We start from the raw sequence: 21271 nt of genomic DNA on the forward strand, positions 1-21271 counted from the left end.
ACAAATATCAAATTGTTCTAGTTTTTACATGGTCTAATGAAAAAATATCCATTTCACAAATTTTCATGTGGTTAGCGTTTTTTTTAAGGTTTTTAAACTATATTTATTTTTAACAGAGTATAGAGTAAAACAATAAAGCCTTTCAAGTTAACTTTCAGGATTTTAGTTTGCAATTCTGAATGTCTGTACATTTGTTCACTTCACTATAGAAATCAGACTGCAACTGTCGAATTATTTATTTCTACTTATGAAAAATAGAATATTCTAGCTTAGGACTATATATACGTACTGTTTTGGAAGCAGAACTTAATGCGATCTTTCTAGACTCTTACCTGAAACAAAATAATAATTTATACTCACTTCATTGGAAATAAGCACAGAATATAATACTGGTAATAATTTAATTTCGAATGTTAAGAACTAAAATCGGCAATAGTATTCCATTATTTTGGAATTCAGATTAGGCAAATCAAGGAAAATAGAATTTCTTGCACGGAGAAAAGTAATTGAAATGAAAATGCTCATACTATTGTTAAAACTAGGTGTCGCTTTCTAATTAGATTCATAATTGGGTGAAGAGAAGTATAGTATAGTAATATAGTTAAATATAGTATATATATTTAACTATGTTCGTGAATCAGCATGTTTGTAGCAGATCCCAATTTGTGAATGCTTCACAGTCAGTTGTGAAATGTACAATAGAGTGAAAAATAAACAATGTGCAGCTTCTGTGTATAGATAAAATAAATAAGGAATCACAAACACACACTGCCATAGTTTTATTCACTATTTCACTGGGATTCAAATTTTTTGCATATTTCTGTTCCCCTTTTTATGAGAAAATCAGGCATTTACACCGATCGCCACTAAAACAAACTTTTTGGTGAAGGTGCCCGTTTTTACATAGTTATGAGTTAGTCCTGAGAAACTAATATCTTTGACCTATTGGGAAGATTACTTTCATCATAAGAGGCAGTCCCTCTAAGCGGACATTCAGTTCCTTGTTGATTTGGAAATAAATGCGTTAATTTTCAAATATCCTTTTACCTAAAGGTTGTCTTGAACAATCACATCCCTTCACTAAGACTTCTGTTTCCAAAAATGCCCGGAACCTTCATTTTGATGAAACTTTTTGCTATACTAATAATTATTTTTACTGCATTGATAGATGTAAAAATTGAATCATTATAATGCCTGAAACAACTACAGTAATCAATGTCAATATTACAAATAAATAAAGAGTTAGCCACATAAAGTATTGCTTTGTATAGTGGTGGAGAGAAAAGAGGAAGAAAAGGGAAAGAATATGAAAAGAAAAGAATGAAAGTTATCATTTTATATACATCAGTCAAGTATACTAACAGTCTTTAGTCAATATCAATGCATATCAGTTGTTTACTCATGTGATCATAACTAACAATGTTTATGTACCGACAATTATAGAACGGGCTTAAAAAAATCTCAGATTTGAACATAAACCGGCTTCTGTCATCTCATCATTCGATGAGTCACAGTTAGTCTTAATACTAAGATGTAGTTGCAGATAGTAAAAACGTAAATAAGAAAAACAGTTAAGGAAGGAAGGATGAAGAAAGTTTACCAACTGGAGTTGATTCGAACAATCCAAGATAGCTTCTTAGAAAAAACACGTTTTTTTCATTTATTTGTTTTTTCTTGTTTTTCATTTTTATTTTATTTTTCTTCACAGTATCTCCCATCACAGTTTTGTAATGTAGTAATTATTTTTTGTATCAATGAATCGATGTAAGTTTTCTCGAGGTATACTAAGTAAGTTTTTTTGTGTATGACTTTTAAAATGATAACACTAATCAAAGGAAAGGAAGAGTTCATAAACCTTATCCAAAGAATGAGTTTTTGCTCTCCTACTCAACTATGTTTCATGAAATAGTCAAATTATGGAAGAACAACAGAGTAGCACTCTCCGCTGCCGAATTGAACTTCGCCCTTTCTTGAATATATTTTGAAGGATTATTTTTATTTAAATGTATTAAAAGAGGAAATATAAAGACGTTTTTACTATTATTATATTCTTCTGTAACAGTGACTAGTTTTTGACTAACCTAGGGTGTTTATGAATGTTATCTGAATATTCGAATGAGTGATTCAGTGTATTATTCTCAAAAAACTTCATGATATAATAGGTCGCTACTTTATGGAATTTTTTTTGACAAATGACATTCATCCAAAATAGCTCCAGCTTTCAATTCTGGAATATGAAAACGTTTTGAATATGTTTCTAATTTTACTTTCAAATGAACATATTGACTGTCAGTTGATTCCACAACAAAAGCAAGTAATAATTACGGTTTCATGCATTCAATTAAATACATTTTCAACAGATTATTCATTTGGCCGAAGGTCGAGGAGTTACCGATGTAGAAATTAGCGCTTCATGAAAACAATCATAATTTTTTCAACAAGGCGATTGTTTATGAGAAGATAAATGAAATGTTCAGTTTGATCCATTTGAGATGAAAGCATTATTATAAAAAATGAAATACGTATTTTTCAAATGATCCAAATGTTTTTTTTCATTGTGTTGACTAGATTGCCGATTTTCATGAATGAGAGAATGTTATAAAAAAAAAAAACGTTTTTTTAACTTACATATACATTTTGTCTGCTCCAAAGGATTTGGTGTATCCCAATTCGGTTATATGTGAACCAGGGCCGTAACCTGCTAATTCATCGGTCATATCACCAATAAATTGTCCCGTGGATATTCCTTCGATTTAGACACGTAGATCACAGAATCTGTATCGTAATACAGGACTCTGTCATCAAGCCTCTCTAAAGAGTTGTATAGTTTCAGGCGTGCCAATGCTGTGACGTATGCAGCAATAACCACATTGACTGTTGAAAGACAATCAAAACTTTCACTTCTGAATTCCCAGTTGACAATCAGGGTGTCCTCATTGATTGTTAACACGGAATTGATGACACGAGAAGGATCAGTCATCAATTTGAAGAATTCAGCTGGCTGATTGACAATAGATGTTTTAGGCTGATTCTCACGCTGACCAAACTTACCCCAAAATGAATTCAACATCAGCTTAGCTAGCGATCTCAAGCCAGGGTTATCAGTAATTTTGGAAAATTCCAAAAGAACATTCTCGCGCTGCAAAAACTCCTCAATGTATTGTTGTTTCTCCTCATCGGTTTTGCATTGTTGAAGCCAATTTGATGATTCTTGTTTGATTTTGATGAATTTGTTCATCATATCAGTGAAAAGACCGACTGTGTTTTCAATCTGTACTGTATCATAGGACCAAATCTCCATGGTTTCGAGAATGCGATATCCCATCTCAACGGCTTTTACAATTTCCTCAATAGTAGTAGTAGTAGTAGTAATAGTATTTATTTTTCTTGTTTAGAAGTATAAAATTATTTTTCACAACATCTTCATGCAATAACAAGAAATACGTCAGAGAAATACGTCGTGAATAAAGAGAGCGTTTTCACACTTAACTATTCTATATATGTTTGAAAGTATAAAATTATTGTTTTCATCATTTTATAAAAAACAAGAAAAACGTCAAAAAACGCATTAAAAAAAAGGGGCAGACTCCCTTCTAGTACGTAATAAATATATAAAAAGTTGAACAATACACATTAGTTCCTCGTAAATAAAGAGAATGTTTTCAGTTTACACTATTACACTATATATATATATATATATATATATATATATATATATATATATATATATATATATATATATAAATTGGATAATGTTAGCGACTGGAGAAATGTATGGTAAAATGGATTAACAGGGTCTCTCAGTCAAAAAATCAAAAATCAAACTCTGCTTTACTTTGCCAAGCTTTCGCTTCTAATGGGAAGCTTCTTCAGGGCCTATAATTTAATGATTTTTGAATATTTTCGCCTTTGAATAATATTACAAATCATACTTACAGTAAAAATGAGTGAAAAACAATAAATTGAAGATAGAATTGACATAAAAGTTAACATGTATACGATTTTTTTTGTGGGTTTGACAAATGTCATACCTTCACATAAATGTCATTTTTCAATGGGTATGATGATTTGATAATTTTTTACTGTAATGAAAGAGTTATTGATTGATACATCTTTCATTATTATTATGTTTTTGATGTAGTTCTAGTAAATTAGTATATATACTGCTGAGATTATCAATGTCAGTTTTCTTATTCATACAATCAGAAGACTTATTAATTTCCACCATTTCAAGAAAAAGGCGTTTGGAAATATTTTTTTCTGTATGTAAAACTTTGATATTAGAGACATTTGGTTTATGACCTGTTTCTATAGACTGTTGTGCTAATGCACATGATTTTTTTATTGAGCTTTATATCACTTTTATGTGAAGTTATTCTATCATTAAGAATTCTAGATGTTGTTCCAATATAATTCAAGTTACAATTATTACAAGGAATGTTATAAATCACATTTGACTTTTTTGTTGTATCAGTTTTATCTTTCAACTTAGTATTCAAATTCTTTATAGTTTTAATATTTTTTTGGCATATTATGATATTTTGTTCATTATGAAAAAGTTTTATGATATTTGAAGATAAATTTCCAAGGTTAGGTATAGATTTATAAGAAATATTGATAGGTGAACTATCATTACATACATTTCTGTTAATTACATCAGAATTTGTATTACTGCCAGTATTGAAAATAATTTTATTAAGAAGTTTTCTGGGATAAGAATTATCGATCAGTATGTCTCTAAGAAGTCTGAGATTTTCTTGCTTGAGGGAAGGGTGTACTAATTTTTCTATTCTTTTTTTCAAACAGAGTATTGAATTAATTTTAACTGATTTTTTGTGAAAGGAATAGTAATTGATATATCTTCCTGTTAAAATTAATTTGATACTCTGTTTGAAAAAAATAATAGAAAAATTAGTACACCCTTCCCTCAAGCAAAAAAAATCTCAGACTTCTTAGAGACATACTGATCGATAATTCTTATCCCAGAAAACTTCTTAATAAAATTATTTTCAATACTGGCAGTAATACAAATTCTGATGTAATTAACAGAAATGTATGTAATGATAGTTCACCTATCAATATTTCTTATAAATCTATACCTAACCTTGGAAATTTATCTTCAAATATCATAAAACTTTTTCATAATGAACAAAATATCAAAATATGCCAAAAAAATATTAAAACTATAAAGAATTTGAATACTAAGTTGAAAGATAAAACTGATACAACAAAAAAGTCAAATGTGATTTATAACATTCCTTGTAATAATTGTAACTTGAATTATATTGGAACAACATCTAGAATTCTTAATGATAGAATAACTTCACATAAAAGTGATATAAAGCTCAATAAAAAATCATGTGCATTAGCACAACACTCTATAGAAACAGGTCATAAACCAAATTTCTCTAATATCAAAGTTTTACATACAGAAAAAAATATTTCCAAACGCCTTTTTCTTGAAATGGTGGAAATTTATAAGTCTTCTGATTGTATGAATAAGAAAACTGACATTGATAATCTCAGCAGTATATATAGTAATTTACTAGAACTACATCAAAAACATAATAATAATGAAAGATGTATCAATCAATAACTCTTTCATTACAGTAAAAAATTATCAAATCATCATACCCATTGAAAAATGACATTTATGTGAAGGTATGACATTTGTCAAACCCACAAAAAAAATCGTATACATGTTAACTTTTATGTCAATTCTATCTTCAATTTATTGTTTTTCACTCATTTTTACTGTAAGTATGATTTGTAATATTATTCAAAGGCGAAAATATTCAAAAATCATTAAATTATAGGCCCTGAAGAAGCTTCCCATTAGAAGCGAAAGCTTGGCAAAGTAAAGCAGAGTTTGATTTTTGATTTTTTGACTGAGAGACCCTGTTAATCCATTTTACTATATATATATATATATATATATATATATATATATATATATATATATATATATATATATATATAAATCTCTCTTTGTATATATATATATATATATATATATATATATATATATATATATATATATATATAAATATATATATATATATATATATATATATATATATATATATATATATATATATATATATACACATATATACATACACACACACATTCATATATATATATATGTACCCATGTACCCCTATCTATAACTTTGGGGACATTTTGTTCCTGTAACTGTGTGTTTGAGGACATTTGATCAGTTTGAGGACAGTCCCCAAACTTTTCGTATACCTATCTGTTAGTTTGAGGACTCGAATAGTTTGGGGACCGTGAAATGATCTGTTTGAGGACAGTAATGGACAATTCGAGGACCTTTCGCAAAATTTGAGGACTTCATTTAAATAATTTCAAATTAGTGCATGATGTCGCCCTAGGCGAGTTTTTCTGAAAACCTCCATCGGTTTGGACCAAAATATTATATGGACTTTCGTATTTTGAATACCTACACCGTGTACCATGTAATTCTGATTCTGTAGGAAATATGCCTGCAATGTTATTCTTTTACATTCCAGAAAATTGAAGGTTTGCTTGAATTATTAGTTTGAAAATGTCTGCCCAGAGGTGGGAATTTTATTTTTGAATAAACTCAGTCGATTCACTCGGTACCAGATGTTGCAAAACTGTTACTTCTTTGTAACATCATGGATACGGCAATCACAACATTTTGAAAGACCACGAAGTGAGCGACATCTAGATTAAATAATTTGAACGTTACGCTCTGAAAAAACTTCAATTATTGCCATGAATAACCATTTACTTATGATGCACTGTTTGGAACCTTTGGTGTAGTAATGAATATTACTGGAGTTAGAATAAACTTGCTCTTTGAAGATGATCACTTGGTGATCGAAACACGTGTCGAGTTGTTAAAAATAACGATTTGTTGGTGGGAAAAAACTCCAGTAATATGAATAACCATATTCACAAATATTAATTGTTATTTCTATCTACTTCGAAATATTTTCACAGAAATTTGACAAATCCACTTGTGAACATTTTAACAAAGATGATGTTACTGATAAGTACATGAAATAATGCGTATGTATGTTGTTACGTGCCAAAGTATTGCCACGTAACAAACATTTGAAGGAATAATTCATGGGTACTCTTCACCTTTCAAATAGTCAACCAGTTCATCGGGGAGATGTATAATGGGTTGCATATCAAACATAGCAGAAATAAATGAAAACTAAAATAACATAGTTTATATAAAAAGAAGAGATTATCATTCAAAACACAAGAGAAAAAGTATATCTAGATGCACAAAGAACCGTAACAGAATGCACAGTATTTGAAACATCAAGTCGTCTCTTATTAAAAACAATTTTATTCAGTATCAGGAATTATCACTCGAACACTATCTGGCCACGTCTCGTCTGCCGATGGTACGATGCCTATATTATATCGGTAATTCCAGTAAATATGCATCCATTTGAATGCTCGTAGCAATAATTTTTGAAAATTGATCCGATTTCTGTAATTTGTTTACATTCTTTGTGGTCGATTAGTCACTGGTCCAATAGTACCTGGAAATAACATTCAAAAAAATAAATCAGAGAAATATAGTGATTTAATATTATGTAGTAGTATAACTTGTTACTTACCTAACGAATATTTATTGTACAGAATCAGATATATAATTAATTAGTAAATTGTAAACTTTATATGTGTCGTTTGTCAAATTCTTGTCAGCTGCTCAGTAGGTATTGGATGTTACTGATTGTAGATGACTGAGCTGGTCAATTCAAGTTCCGGGCGGCAATATTTGAATTTAGTTATTTAAACGTATCACAAGTGACGTTACGCAACCGTTAACGGTCGCAACTGTTGTTATTGAATTTTCCGCGAATTTTAGAACATATAGAACAGAGGAATAGATGTAGGTAACTCCAGTGTATTGTGAGAAGCATAAAAAGGGGACAGGAAGGAAAAAAAGAGAGGACGGCAGTCAGTAATGGTTTTGCATGGGAGCAACACGTCTTCTCTGTATTTTATGCTGGAATTTGTGGTTTTTACCAATTACGAAAAGCATTTCGAGTTTCAAACAGAGCAGACAATTCAAGGCGCAAGATTCAGTGTTTTCTTGCGACATCAACGACAGATTGTCGGATCCAAGGTTCCAGGCCAACTTCATTCCGAAATCACCCCTGCTTTCTACACTGCATTGGATAAAGCAGGTTTTGCAGCCCTCCATATTGCAGAAATAAGTTATAACAAGATAAGTGCTAGGTAACGCCTGGGGTGAGTTATCATATTTTCCAATTCCTGCATGCTGCAACCTTCCTTGTTGCTTACGCAACAGTCAACAGCTGAATAACAACCAGTAATAGTCATCATCGAAAAATTTCCAGTTAGCTTGATCACACCGAACGCTTCATGCATGCTATGCATAGTGCACATAATAGTGACATCCGCTTCGCAGACAGCCATTTCACCGAATTAGTGATTGTCGGTTTCATATTGTTCATATGTTTCATATTTATAACAATATTTCATATACAATTGGGGTAGCTGCCATTGTAGATGAGGTGTGATCACACAAGCACTTATTTGTTTTTAATTAGATTCAGAAGGCCTTTCCATACTTATTGTTGTGTATTAATTTATAAATCAATAAATCAAGTTAATTTCAAAACATCACCCTAGTGGTGGATTCATTTACCTTACCCACCCCCTACAAAACCGCTAAGCTAGCCGAGTGATCATTCTTAACCAATCACCACAGTAACATATAGTTTTTGTTAGAAGTGACCATATAAATAAATTTGTTACTCATCGAAGATAAAGGTGAAATATCATCGTTTAGACCAAGATTATAATTATAAGAATTTATAACGTAACAATGTATTAGCATATGTTTTACTATTATGTCCTAGATACTATTGGAGTGCAATTCTATATCAATCGTCATGTTCTGTTGTTCTGTGATATGATTCAAGATGAATGTTGTATGTCGTTGTTAAGGTTTAGTGAAAAATGTAATATGGTAGGAGAACTTAACTTGAATAAATATCTACAAAATAAAAAGTAATCATCATTACAAGAAGGAATAGTGGAATTCAAAAACTCTGCCTTCAACAGGTTATGGGCCCAGATGGTGATATATCTGAGCGGAATTAACTGGAAGTTATTTGGCATGCGCACATTGGACAAGTTTATCACTGGTGGCAAATCTCAAACAATTTGATGGAACCGGATTTTCAAACTGGGAGTTTCGTCTGAAACTATTCTTGGAACAAAGTCATACATTGAAAGTATTGGAAGAAGATGCTCCAAGGGACCAAGAAAAACTAGTGCAATTCAGAAAGAAAGATGCAAAGGCTAGGAACATTATAGTACAGTAACTAGCTGATACTATCTTGGAAACAGTGGAAAACGAGAAAACAGCTAAGGAAATGTATGAAACATTGAAAAACACTTAAACTCGTAAGGGATTGTCCATTCAAGTTGACCTGCAGAGGAAATCAAGAAATCTGAAATATATCGAAGGCAGCTTAAGTAATTTCATTGGAGATTTTGAAAAAACCGTCATAGATCTGAAAGCTAGTGAAGGTATTCTAGAAAAACCCGAAATAATATGTCAATTGCTAGCAGCCATGCCAGACAGTGATCAATTGATTTAATGTTCAGTACAAATCCCTAAGATGTTACTGTACAATTTGTTGAAAGCAAGTTACTACAGGCAATACGACCAGAAAACAATCATGAAGATGATTGTTGCTTTTATCAGTAGCTAAAGAGGTTATTTTCGTGAAAGAAGCAAGGGACGAGGACGGTCTCTGGCAAATGGAAGAGGAAGAGGACAATTCACGTCAAATGGGAGAAGACGAGTACAATATGTGTCAAAATTTTCCTTCAAATATAATAAGCATGGAAAACCATGACCAAACGTAATGAATGCAGAGACAGTTCGCATGTAGCTGATTGTGAAAATACAGTTCCTGATGAGATAGCATTTATTGCAAGTAACACGAATAGTTCAGTGTTCAATGAGTCATCTGAACTACTCCATAAGAGTGAACCAGCTAATAACGGCAACACTGCTTTATCTCTCCCGAATGGAATTATAACCTTTATTATTGACTCAGGAGCAACAAACCATCTGGTAAACGAACAAGCAGAGAATTTTTTATGTGAAATAAAATCTCTGAATTATAATGTTAATGTTGCCAAGAAAGGTTCTGCGATCAAGATTTTTAAGTGTGGAGATTTGCATGTAGACGACACTGAAAGAAAAAATTTCAAATTGAAAGATGTATTCCAAAGTGAGGATTTGGACTATAATCTACTATCGGTAAAACGAATAGAAAACGAAGGATTCAAAGTAATCTTCGAAAATGGAAAAGTTAAAATATGTGAAAAAGAGAATAAATAAAACATCTTTGTAAGGCAGTGTCAGAGGAAATCTATGTTATTTGTTTCAGACCAAGATTTTTTTAGTTCCAATATAGTAGAAAATCAGGACTTGATGCATGATGATGAATGAATCATTCATCTAAATATCCATCAAAAAACTTATGCGAAGTTTGTTTGAAAGCAAAACAGTAACGTGTGAGATTCAAACCCCTACCTGAAGAAAGGAAAGCACGGAGAGCTCTAGAAATCATCTCAACAGATGTATCAGGACCCCTCACACCTTCAACAAGAGATGGCAAGAAATATTATTTAAGTTTCTTAGACCATTTCACACATTTTGCACATGTATATCTCCTAACGAATATGTTGCGATAATGAAGGAGAGTATAGCTCTAAAGAATTTCAAATGTTTTGTAAGAAGAAAAGTATACAGATTGAATATACAATACCAAGGAATCCGGAACAAAACTGAATTGCTGAAAGATTCAACAGAATGATCCTAGAGAAATCCAGATGTTTGATTCAAATCTGAAAAAATGTTTTTGGGGTGACGCTTTTTGGGAAGCAGCAGTGATTCCCAAAAACTACTCCAGCCAAACTGTGGCATGGATATGAATCAGATATAAATACAATCAAAGTTTTTGGTTGTGTGACATATGTACATGTACCAAAAGGAAATTGTACAGTAAAATTAGATTCACATTCACTAAAAACCATATTCATCGGTTACTGCAATAATGGATATAAACTGTATGACACTGAACAAAAAACAGTGGTGGTATCAAGATCCGTTATTTTTTGTGAAAACAGAAATATAAGAGATGCAATAAATCCAGAAGTACAACCAATACTAAATGAGGAAGACAATAAAGAAGTAGAAAATGTTATTTACTCTGATAATAATATCGAGGAGGATATATCTAAAAATATTCATGTTGAATTTCATTTTATTGAAGATCTGGTTGACCAGAATGAAATTCAAATAGAGTATATTTCTACAAATGAACGTTGCAGACATTTTTACAAAAGCTCTAAGAGCTAATAAATTTGTCTTGTTTTGAAAAGCACTCAATATGACATAAGTCATATTTAAACGTTACTTTGTTTATTTGAAATAGTTTTAATTTACATACTTTGAAGATTGTATAGTTGGGGGATCTGTTGATGATTGAGCGTCTCATAAGAGTTGCAACTTGGCTCCTGCAACTTGGGAAACTCTAGGCAGCTGTGTTGTTATACTCTGTTTACATTCCATGTACATTACATTATATTCCATTTGAAAAAAATGAAATCATTATAACAATTGTACGAAAGTATGGAAGGGCCACACTAATTATCATTTTGTTATTTATTTAATTTTTTGATATTTGATTTCAATATCGAATATATGTTTTTCCAAGATTTAACCCAGTAATTCCGACCTAAATTATGAATGAGGCCAGGTTGAGTTGAGAGGTTAGTTTTGGTTGTAATATATGAAAGCACAATAATCAATACTATTATTTTTCCACAATTAACAGTTACAAGTGTTAATTTACATTCATAATCGTAAAGTCACAGCTTCAACTGTGATTTCACCCATTCTCAGTTACATCTCTGAATGCACATTTATAACTGTAAATTGTGACCATCGTCTGTAGACAGCAAGCTTAACGTATTGAAACTGAGTACCCAGCACAATAGATGACGGCACGTTACATTTATTGCAAATTCATTTAGTATATAATTGGTAATGAAACAAAAAAATTAACTTTGTTTGAAAGTGGTTGACAATGTTTCATGGTGAATTTTAACAGTTCGGACTTCCATCGTCTGATATGATTCTAATGTTATTTTAAATCACCGAAAGAGCAAATTAAATTAAAATGAATAGACGAAAATATCAATTATATCAAACAATGAAACGTGAAATGAAACTACAATAAAATGAAACCAGTCGAAAAACTAAAAATTGATCAATTGAAAATGAAAATAAAAAAGATTCCAAAGCAAGTTACTTCACGACGTTTTATTTGTTAGTCACAATCGTCTTCGACAGTTGCAACTTGGCTCCTGCAACTTGGGACACTATCGGGAGAAGTATTGTTATGCAATTACATCTTATATTCTATTACAAAAAGAAATTTAATCATTGTAATACTTGTACTAATCATTATTTTGATATTTGACTTCAAGTGAAATATGAATTGTGAAAGGTTAACTTAAGAGATTACTTTTGGTAGAAACAAACAAAAGAAACAAAAATAACCTGTAAGCGAACCTGACAGAAGTTAGATTCAAATAATACAACTAGAACTTGTAAAATATGATACGTATTGTGAATTCAGTAGTTGAATATAGTTTCGGATAGGTTAATTTGCAGGAAAGATTTCATTTTCATTTCATGTCTGAAATGATTTGATCCTCACGGCTCTGATGGTTGGCTGAAAAGACTTTATATTTTTTGACTTTCTGAAATTGCTGTGTAACTTCGAACAAAATAGAAGCGATCACAATAAGGTATGCACACGTCGCGTCGTTTAACTCCATATCATCATCCATATTTGATGAGTGATGTTTACAGTTATGAGTATTAATTCATAGTTATAACTGTCAATTGTCAAATTCAGTTATAACTGTAAATAAGGGCCAGCGTCAGTAGATGTTCAGTACAATAGATGATGAGTTCGATGCAACTCAACCTATCCATAACTATATTCAACTATAGTACAATTCCAGAATAGTAGGCACTGAATTCTCAGAAATATTACTGCATTAAAACGAAAAACTTGTTGTCTAAGGTTGTGATTCCATATATTTTATCATAATTTTTCCTCATCTGGTTAGTACAAGGCAGATTAAGGCAAAAACGTCAGCCATTTCTATGAATATTCAATGCCTACTATTTGTGAATGAAATTTTAACAAATTTTCAATATGTGTTATGTTTCTCTAGTTGTAGTGGCATTAGTTGACTTCCATTGTCTGAAATGATTTGAAATCTCTGAAAGAAGAAATAAAATTGAAATGAATATTAACTCTTATATGTTTATATATATATATATATATATATATATATATATATATATATATATATATATATATATGGTATCTCAATAAAATAAAACTGAGCAAAAAACTAAACACTGAACTATTAAAATCTAAATAAAAAAGTAGAAAAAAATTCAAACCAAGTTACTTTTCGACGATCTACAATCGTCTTTGGGAGATGACTAGACTATTCCGAGGACGATTGTAGATACCGAAGACGATTGTGAATACTAACAACCAAAACGTCGTGAAGTAATTTCATTTTCAATTTTTACTTTTTTGACAAGTTTTATTATCTTATTGTAATTTCATTTCACGTTTCATTGTTTGACTTAGTTGATATTTTCAGCTATTCATTTTGATTTTATTTGTTCTTTCAGCGATTTAAAATCACATTAGAATCATATTTGACGGTGGAAGTCCGAACTATTAAAATTCACCAGATAACATTGTCAACCACTTTCAAACAAAGTTTATTTTTTCTTTAATTAGCAATTATATACTGAATAAATTTGCAATAAATGTAAAGTGCTGTCATGTATGGTGCCGAGTGCAAAGTTTCAATACGTGAGATTGCTGTCTACAGACGATGGTCACAAGTCACAGTTATGAATGTGCATTCAGAGTTGTAACAGTCAATTGATGAAATCACAGTTGAAGCTGTGACTTTTACGATTACAAATGTGAATTCACACTCGTAACTGTTATATGAGGAAAAATAATAGTATCGATTATTGTGGTCCTTCCCTGTTTTCATATATTATAACCAAAACTAACCTCTTAACTCAATATGAGCTCGTTCACAATTATTCATAATTTGTGTCGAAATTACTGGGTTAAATCTTGGAAAAACATATTCCAGATTAAAGTCAAATATCAAAAAATTAAATGAATAACAAATAGCCCTTCCATACTTTCGTACAATTGTTATAATAATTGCATTTTTTTCCGAATGGAATGTGAGGTGTAAATGTAAACAGCACAGCTGCCCAGGATTTCCCAAGTTGCAGGAGCCAAGTTGCAACTGTAATGAGACACTTCAATATCCACAGATCCCATGTATTACAGAATTCATAATTATATTATGTGTTTGTTGGTGCCTTCATTTTCGACAAATAGCGAGCATAAAAATCTGAATTATATTGGAGCAATAATAACTCATGAAACTTATACGTCAATACTTAGCTCTATGAGAGGAAGTGAGAAGTAGTCGGTACAGACGTCGTTAGACAGAACGACATAGTTGTAAAAATGTTGCCATATTTCGAGTTGTGACTCATTTTGAAAGATATCAATTTTGTAATATTAAATAATAATATTGTCATACTAGCAATTGTGCAAATGTTTTATATATTGTACCACGATGAATAATGTGTTGATTCGAAGAGAAGAGGGAAGAAAAAAAATTGAATAACATCACCCATCCTTCTTCTTATACTACGCACATTATGTGCGGCCACTATTTATGGATCATTTACAGTGTTTTAATGATTACAGGATTTATCCTTTCGCTATATTTGAAAGGTGTTCTAATTCATATAATTTCTACAGTTTGTACTTTAATCTAAATTAATGCTTCTGAACTTTAGTACACCTGTTGCAATAATTGAATGAATAATTGAAAACCTAATATTATGTTGATTTTCATTTAGATGTTCAAAATAACAAGACACCTTTCAAGGTTTTTCCTCTCCCAAATACTGGAGCCAAGTTACAACTGTCACGACTCACTCGCGTCAACGTTTGCGGGGTCGTTATTTAAATTCAAGATCAAATTGAGTCCAAACTGTAGGCAAAAATACATTTCTTTCCCACTACATACTCGGTTCGTTGAATGTACTAAGTTTTCTGTTGATTTCTGCAAATAATATGCGCAAAATTGCTAACCAACGCAACATATTTCATGACTGCATCATCTTCTTGAAGATTCAGGATTTCGTGAGGATATCCAAAGTTTTGAAAGAGTAATTCGAGGATATAGAATGTTTCTTCAGATTGGCAGTGCTGCCAGTCAGACAAGAGTACAAGTAGTTTATAATACTGCGGCCAGATCCAAACTATATTCAATATCGTTTGTTGACACTATATACACATTTTTTTTTAATTTCACTGACTGTATATGGAAATATCTTTTATTAATTATCTACCTGAAAAACTACTATCATTAAAGTTGAATGTACTACTATAGTGTTGATGATTCGATCTACTATTACGAATGCGGTGGAATTCTTTCATCGAATCACCTCGAATCATAAATTCAACTTTAATAACTTCAGTATTCGAGGTAAACAAGACATTTATAAGACGAGAGACTATTACGACATTATAGAAGGGCCACAAAAATCGAGATAATTTTTTCAAACTTACGATTGTGAATTCACAGTTAAACCTGTAAATCATGATCGGCGTCTGTTGGTAACAACTCCTCGCAACTTCGCATCTCATTTTCACGTTGAATTTATTGAAATATTATTAATTTATAGTGTTTATTGAAAACAAGCTAATCTGTAATCTAACCTAACCGAAACTGCATACAACTTGTGCAACTAGAACTGAAAACAACGTATGAATTGCAAATTAGTTGATTCTTGGTTTGGTTAGAATACCTAACAGAAGAGACAGTCAGCACGGAACAGCACCATGAACTTTTTACAATCTCGTGGTGAATACTGTGAACTTGGTAAAATGAAGCTAGTTTGGTTAAAATAATTCCTTAACAACCTGCCGAAATAAGAACGTTATAATTTCTCGACTCCAATCAGAATATATATCGGATAAGTTTCAAATAATTTGAATTACTTGTTGAAAAATTACATCAAACACCTGCAACACAGAATATAGCTCACAGAAACTTTAATCTTTAGATCAAAGTGCCGATAAACTAGTATCTTATCTGTGAGGTATTCTGTGGATAGGTTACTCTATTGTGAAGAGTGTGTTGTGAACAATGTACATGCCACGAGTTTGCTGTCTACAGACGAAGGTCATAATTTCCAGTTATAAAAACATATCCAATTATAATTACATATATGGAAAACAGTGAAACAAATTCATGAACATACAAGTATTCTGAAGAAAAACTTTCAATGCGATCACTTGTTGGTAGTAAAAAACATTGGTGTCTGTACGTAAAATTTTGATACCCACTGAGTTGTCTTCAGTACACTATTCCATAGACATAATAGACAGTCTTGTGCAATAGACAGTTCAAGTTCGCCCTCCCTTTTTTAATGGTTATAAATTGAAAGAGTATATTTTTAGGAGAGATTAAACTTTGGGAAAGAAAGTTTTTGTGTTTTTACTTCTCCATCTCGATACAAAATATGTGGGAATCTTTCAAAGAAAGGAAGGAAGCAACCAATTACAGAAATTAACTATATACAAAGATGTGTAGATCATGAAAAGAAGTAACTTTCAGACACAAATTGAAAGAAATAGCCTTTTCGAGACAGCTATTTTCTTAACCACATTGTTATATTATATATTTCTTTTGATAATTTGTTCTTTTAGTGTCACGTACATAATGCAGTTACATTTTACGAAACATCGACATATTAGAAAAATTGGTTTTTCTTCCGATCTGATTCCAATATAAAAAAACTCCTCTGTAGTTTGGAGATTTTTATTTTTATTTTTCTGACACGTGACATTCGTGAATTATTTTCTCAATTCATTTTGTCTTCCATCATGAATTTCGAAATTATTTTAAAATAAACACTGTTACTGAAAATTATAGCTAAGAGAACATATTTAATTTTTTCAAGAATACGTTTATATATTTATTTCAACTGAAATGAAAAATGTCATTATGTGAAAACGTTGTAATATGGCCGCCCCCACCCCATTATGGAAAGTGGTATATTTCAAGAAAGCGAAATAAATAAATTAAATCAAAGAAAATAGTTGAATATAAACAAAATCCGATTACGTGTATAATATTTGTAAAAAAATAGAAAATACTTAAAATACTTCTGGTCTTGATTCATATGCAGAAATATAAAAGAGAAATGAGCATGAAATCATCAAAAGGATAGTTGTAAAAATATATATACTACAATTCAATTGTAGTGGATTTCAGTTTTAACAAATTTAAATAAGTTTTTTATATGACTTCATTAGATAATTTATTTCCTTGGAGAAAAACTAATTTTTTTTAGATTTCAAGTTATTCTAGTGAAAAATGAAATTATATCTTTAAGAATTATACGTATGTCTCGATGAATTTTTTAAAAGTGAATTGAAATATGGTACCTGCGTCTCTTACAAACAAATATCTTCCATTTCATTAGATTGTTTCAATCGGTTACTCAAGTACAATTACAAACTGTTATTACCAAAAATATTGAAATCAAATATTCATTCGTTGATTCTATCGATAGGAAACATATCAACACTATGAATTGCCTGTCATCGAATCATTCACTCTGTCCAACATACAAAGCCAGAACTAGAATGACGGTAAACCCGTGAAGTATATATCTATGGAAAATATTAAGACTTGCAACATCATCATGAATATTGAATATCAATATACAAAATGTTATATAATCTCATACCAGGATGTAAATTGAAATTATGATTAAACAAACGAAAAATATATATGCAATGAAATCAAACGCAGATGCAGAAAAGGACGAACAAATCCAAAAAAACGAAAAGATTGAATTATTGAAAGAAACAAAATGAAAAATGGAAAAAATAAAGATGTATCGACATCGTAGTACACGTATAAAATGAAAAAAAAAATTAAGAACAGAAACTCATTCAAATAAAAATAATATGTAATCAGTCGATATCAAGTCAATAATTGACATACACGCATAAGTATCGATTTTCTTGGAACCAAATTTGATTTGGCTGATATGAACTCATCAAAGCCAAAAACTCCTCCCACACACGTAACGTACAATTCAAAGAAGCGATGTAGATTATTTATGGAATGACAAGTTTTATGCAGACCTGTTAATACTATGTGATTTGGGGACAGTATATAATTATATACGGGTTGTTTGGGGACCTAGTGCCCTAGGAAGGTTGTGTTTGGGGACACAATCACTTTATACGGTATAAGTTTATACTGTATGAATTTATACCGTATAAATATATACTGTCCCCGTATAAACACTTGGGGGTACATATATATATATATATATATATATATATATATATATATATATATATATATATATATATACAGGGTGTCCCTGGACTTCCTCTTTTCCTCTCGGGAATGTATAGATGGGGTTAAAATATCACCAGTACTTCATATAACTTTTTTTCCTAAAATCCTTCGTTACCAAGTAACGGGCCCTCGAAGTTACAAAATGAAAAATGTTTTTCTTTGATAACTTTTCAAGTGAATATTCAAAATCATCCAAATTTTGGTAATTCACTAAACAAATGAATTCCTTCGATGAGCTTTCATGCAGGAGTCAGTTGTTTTGCTACAAAGTCAGGAACGGACTACCCCCGATGGTCCACACCCCAAAACTTTGAAATGACAGATATTTTTCAATATTTTTCAACAAATTAAGGTTACTTGGACAATTTTATGAATAAAAGTACTCGTGTGGAAAGTCGATCGGAGCAACGAGTCTTGATAAAAATGTAGTTTCACTCGACGACATCAAACCCGCTCGTCCACCATTATTTGAAATAAATAATTATCAAAGCAGAAATAATAATGATAACGTTAATTCAACAACATTTATCCTGAGATGTCTACCATTATTCGAAAATATTAGTTTTTAAGGAAAATGGAAATGATAGGTAAAATGTTCATAACGAATTTTTATAATGCAAACACGTTTAACTAACGAAACTCAAGAGCCTCAAGAGCAAACAGAAATGAAAAATCCGCTACAGAAACTGCTCGATATGACCCCTTCTCTCTCTATACATTTTCTTAGTCTGCGAAGACACCCTCTCTGTACTTGAAATAGCATTCCAGGGTCGTTTCGTATGGCTTCACAATGTAATGTTATTCTATTCAACAATGCATCTCTTGTGTGAATAGGTGTAGTGTAAACAAGGCTTTTTAGATGCCCCCACAGAAAGAAATCCAATGGATTTAAATCCGGAGAGTTGATAACTCCATCTCTACTGAAACCTGCTTCATCAGTGAATAAAACTCGATTAATAAAAGTCATATCCTCTCTTTGCCTATCCATGAACCAATTGGCATATTCCAGTCGTGCTGGAAAATCTTGAGGTGTCATGGCATATACCTTCTGGATGTGAAATGGGTGGAGCAGTTGTTCCCTAATTATTCTATGAATAGTGGACTTGGATGTATGGAACTGTTCTGATAGATTTCTGATGCTCATTGAAGGATCATCAGCGACGGCTTCCAAAATATTTTCCTGCAATACAACGGTACGTACAGTCCTAGGAGCGCCCTCACTACCTCGTTTTGGCAAAACTGTACCTACAATAATATCGAAATAAAACAACGTGCTCAAATTAATTATCAATTATTACATACCTGTCTCCCTCAAGCTGCGATCGACACGCTCGAATGTTTCTCTTGACGGTACCGTTCGATTGGGAAAATGCTCGGAATACAGACGACGAGCTTCTGCAGCATTACAAAATGCTCGTCCATAAAATACATGCATATCTGCATATTCATTGAATGTAAACTGTTCGGCCATATCAAAAAAATTCAAAATATCCTATAGAATATTGACAATACAATGATAGTCATATGACAACGCACCACTCAACAAAACAAAATCGCATTCCAGTTTCTCATTTTTTATCAAAACTCTCTAAAAGGTTTTTTTGTCAACATCTGTGAAAGAAATGGAACATAATTATTCCCTGGATATTTTTCACCTGATAATGTGCAGCCGTTTTTGTAGTTCATTCATTTGCTTTTTATTAGTATAGTAAATATTTTTCCGATGTGCGTTTTTTCAGCTAAATTTAGATTCGTGTTAAAGAATTTCTCCCATAAAATTATAATTATCAGTGAAACTCCTCAACAGTTTAGCTGTGAAGAAGAATTTGAAACATTTGAATGTTGAGTTTCATGAGATTCAGATAACTGATCAACACGAAACGTGATTATTCCACACGTATTATGTACATACAAAATATGGAATGAATTCGATATTTCATAGTAGAGTAGCTTGTTAGTTTGAAAACACCAGGAATCTACAGAACTTGATATTTCTTTTGAAAAAATATCTGCTATCACAATTGTGACTTAAATTTCCATATAGGTACTGTACTTTTTGTTTACGACTTCATTTTAGCATACTTTGTATTATTCCTGTTATAAATGTTGTTGAATTAACGTTATCATTATTATTTCTACTTTTCTGATAATTATTCATTTCAAATAATGGTGGACGAGCGGGTTTGATGTCGTCGAGTAGAACTACATTTTTATCAAGACTCGTTGCTCCGATCGACTTTCCACACGAGTACTTTTATTCATAAAATTGTCCAAGTCACCTTATTTTGTTGAAAAATATTGAAAAATATCTGTCATTTCAAAGTTTTGGGGTGTGGACCATCGGGGGTAGTCCGTTCCTGACTTTGTAGCAAAACAACTGACTCCTGCATGAAAGCTCATCGACGGAATTCATTTGTTTAGTCAATTACCAAAATTTGGATGATTTTGAATATTCACTTGAAAAGTTATCAAAGAAAAACATTTTTCATTTTGTAACTTCGAGGGCCCCTAACTTGGTTACGAAGACTTTTAGGAAAAAAAGTTATATGAAGTACTGGTGATATTTTGACCCCATCTATACATTCCCGAGAGGAAAAGAGGAAGTCCAGGGACACCCTGTATATACACATATATACATATTTACATACATTCGTGGGAAAATGCTTAGAAGTCATCAAGTAAG

At 31.4% G+C, this 21271-nt stretch overlaps 1 long non-coding RNA gene across 1 annotated transcript; it reads right to left on the minus strand.

Moving 5' to 3' along the window:
- Positions 1 to 7204: 7204 nt before the first annotated feature.
- Positions 7205 to 7951, minus strand: LOC141482790 (uncharacterized). Its single transcript, XR_012465723.1, has 2 exons — positions 7626 to 7951; positions 7205 to 7547 (listed from the first exon to the last, which is right to left on the minus strand). It is a non-coding gene; the product is annotated as an uncharacterized lncRNA (long non-coding RNA).
- Positions 7952 to 21271: the final 13320 nt, after the last annotated feature.

The sequence above is a fragment of the Leptinotarsa decemlineata genome, unplaced genomic scaffold (assembly GCF_025532065.1).
Source record: "Leptinotarsa decemlineata unplaced genomic scaffold, Ldec_3_MD MMD2_P_RNA_scaffold_14, whole genome shotgun sequence".
NCBI lineage: Eukaryota > Metazoa > Arthropoda > Insecta > Coleoptera > Chrysomelidae > Leptinotarsa > Leptinotarsa decemlineata.